Genomic DNA, 3,709 nt, shown 5'->3' on the forward strand with positions numbered 1-3,709 from the left:
TCCTTCATCCATCCCATTCCCCAGAGATAATCATGCTGAAAATTCCTTGTTTATGCTTTTAGAAATTGTTATGGTATTTCTTCTAATATACTAAAATGTTATACTTTATATGGATATAAAAGAAAATGAAAATGTCCAGTTTTATGGGAAGTTGCATAGCCTCTGAAATATTTAAAATTTTGTCTATGGATAAATTCCACACTAAAGGAGTAAATATCCTATATTACATATGGGGTACATTATAAATGACTCCAAAATTATTGAAACTAAGTAAAAGTTAGTGATGTGTGGTCTAAAAGAGACTACCTAAGACTTAAGATACTGAGGGTCCATGACAATGTTTATTAAAATGGCATACTGATTTCTCCCTCTTTCATGAAACATCAGGATATCTGTGAAGTTGGAGGAAGCTTTCAAAGCCTTTTTACATGGTTACTGCTATATACAGTTTATCTGGTATTCATATATTGTGTATATTTAAAAAAAAATCTTTGCCAAACCCTTGTCCTTTGGTACTTTTTGTATGTATTCATCTTTACAGTTTGTGCCAACATTCCTAACCCCTTTCTGTGCCTTAAACCAGTTTTTCTTTCTGTTTTTCCTCTTTTGTTAAGCTCCATCAAGTCTCTTAACCATTGTAGCAAAAAATTTTGCAGCAATTTTGACTTATCCTATACCTTGCCTGCCACATCTAATGTCTTAGCAAGCCCAGCCGATGCTATCTCCCCCATCCATTTTCTTTCTGATCATAATGTTTTCATGCTCTCACCAGCCCTCTTGGGTGGATTATTGCAAAAGCTTCCTAACTGGCTTCCTTACTGTCAGATCTGTCAGTGTCTGCCTTCCCCATCATCCTATTCATTTCTCCCAGATTAATTCTTCTAAAATATAGCTGTCACCAGCTTATTAGCCACTGAATTAAGTCTAAACTCTTTAGCTCAAGATTAAAACTGTTCATGATACAACCTTGACCTATTTCTCTAAGGTTATGGGTCAGTGGTTTGCCATACAAGGGTTGGGGAGTCATGAAGTGGGGACCAACAATCTTAAGACTGGTAAACTCGGCAATTCTTTGTTCTTTGAATAAGCTGAGTTTCCTTATTTGTGTGTGTGTGTGTCTAGACACATCCATGTATGTGTGTTTACCCTGGCCCGTGCTTAGCCATGTCAAAGGACAATTCAATTACCTCCCTCCCTGATGACTTCTTATTTGTGTATGATATTTATTTCGCTATTAGGTTCACATTCATCCCATGAAATTGTACATTCTTTGAGGGAGGAAATTCGTTTTTTTCCATTTCTTTAGCCTCTGGCCACTGGTTGCTAAACATTCTAGAAGTGAATGACAGAGATAAAAAGCTTGGTCTTTAAGTAGAGCTACCATTATTTATCATCTATTCAGTGTCAAATGACATATCAAATGAAAAAAATAGATAATTCCAATCTTCATGGAGCTTATGTTCTGATGGGAGAAAACTGATAATAAAAGCATTTTATTGTATGTATTATAAGTGCTATTAAGTGCTGTGGAAAAAATTAGAGAAAAGAGATAGTGAGTTTTGGTAGAGATGAGGGTAGAGTGATAATTTTAAATTTTTTGAATTTTTAAATTTTACAGCCAGAAAAGGCCTCTTTGAGAAGCTGACATTTGTGTAAAGACCTAGAGGAGGAGCTAGAAGAAAGAAATTACATGGACCATCTAGGGGAAAGCAGTATAGGTAGGAAGAGCAGCATGTGCAAAGGCCCTCAGGGGAGCATGCCTGGTGTTTATGAGGAACAAAGAAGCCAGTGTGACTAAAGGACTTTCTAGGGGTTGAAGTCAGAGATATGTTTGGAAACCAGTAGATCATTGTAAGAATTTTCCTAAGTGATATGGGAAGCCATTGAAGGGTTTTGGAATAAGGAGCCGCAAGATTTGTTTTAGGTTTTAAAGAATTGCTTTGGCTGCTATGTTGGGAATAATCAGTAGGGGGAGCAAGAGAAAGGGAGATTAATTAGGAAACTACTCAAGGTTTATGGATTGAAGGTGTTGTGTTTTAATGAAATGAGGAAAGGCTGCAGAAATTGTATATTTGAGAAGGAAATGAGGAATTTAGTTTTGGGTATGATAAATAGATGCTAATTAGATATATAGGTAGAGATGTGGGAAACATGAATCAATAGAGTTGGGAGAGTGGGTTGGGAAGGCCTGGAGATTGAGAGTTATCAGCCTACAAATGGTATTTAAAACTATGAAGTTGAGTGTAATTATAGAAGAGACCCACGAAATGAGCCCTGAGATATTACAACATCTGTAGGTTGGGTAGTTTAGCTGTAATCAGCTGAGTAGAGAAGAACTAACTGGATGTTTAAATCACTAGACTTGTCAGTTATCATGTGTATAAATTTCCCATCCTAAATCTGGATTGAATTTTGGAGGTGAGGGTCATTAGGTGATATATTAAATCGGTAAGGTACATCTTATTTGAAATGGAAATGGATGACTGGATGAGAAGAGATACTAATACACCTCATTGAACAGGGGGAAAATATACATTAGCATGAGGAACTGGAGCAGTTTTACTAGTTTTACTAGTAATATAATATGAAAATTTTCTCTTTTGTTGTTATGTGAGAAAAACTTAGGAAGCCTTTTATTTTTCATTGTAATAAAATATACTTCATACAAACTTTATCATTTTAATCATTAAGTGTACAATTCAGTAGCAGTGACTACATTCACAAGGTTGTGCAACCATCTCCACTTCTGGGAATCTTTGATTCTTCACATTAGACATGTAAAACTTAATGATATTATAATATGGGTCTGTATTTTCTGGCAGAAATTGAATATTGGGAAAATCCACTTGAAATCTGGACTTATCATTAGTGACTAAACGTGGCTAGAAACATCTTGCAGAGGCATATCCATAGGAAGAGAAGGAGGAGACTAGTGTCAATAACACAGAAGGTTAGAGTAAGTATTAAAAAAATTATAATAATTTCTGGAAGAGGACAGAAGTTCAGAACAACTTTGATCACAAAGAATAGGAATAAATTTGGCTCCAATTGGTAGAAATGAGGGATTCACAGTAAGAAAACAGTGCCGGTAAGGGGTGGTTTAAAAAAAAAAATACAGTCTTGTAATACAGTGGGGTCAGGAGAAGAAATTTTCTGAGTTTAGCAGTTAGTGGGGAGTAAAACGTTGTAATTTGAGAGCTAAGCAAAAGGCACAGATTCAGAAAGTCCCGGCAAGGCAGAAGTAATCTGTGTAATTTCTAGGGCCCCAAAGAAAAAACTTGCTTTAGCAATTATTTCTTTGGCAGAGGTGGTAGGGGTGGAGTTGAAGCTTAGTAGGGGGTTAGGGAGGCAGAAACTGAGGGTCAGTGATAAGATCTGGGAAGGTAGAGACGATTTGGCGGGAGAGGGTGCCATTTGAGAGGCTCCTGGAGAGTGAGGAACCAAAGGTTGGTTTTGGAAAGGGTTCGTTTTAGGGAGGTCAGAGGCAGTGCGATGGACAGTTACAGGTCAATGGACAGGGGAGCGCTTTCTGAGGTGGTGGGTTTTGGAGGGACCTTCTCGCTGGCCATGCTTCCCTTCTTCGGTCTGTAACAGAAAGGGCCAGTACTGCGAAGCCAGAACGAGGGATGCGGGGTGATGCTGGGTGAGGGTGGGAGGCGTCCAGCCCGGAGACTCCCCTTCGGGCCGTGACCCAGGCCCCGCCCCTGGC

The sequence above is a fragment of the Vicugna pacos genome, chromosome 11, assembly GCF_048564905.1.
Source record: "Vicugna pacos chromosome 11, VicPac4, whole genome shotgun sequence".
NCBI classification, from domain to species: Eukaryota; Metazoa; Chordata; class Mammalia; order Artiodactyla; family Camelidae; genus Vicugna; species Vicugna pacos.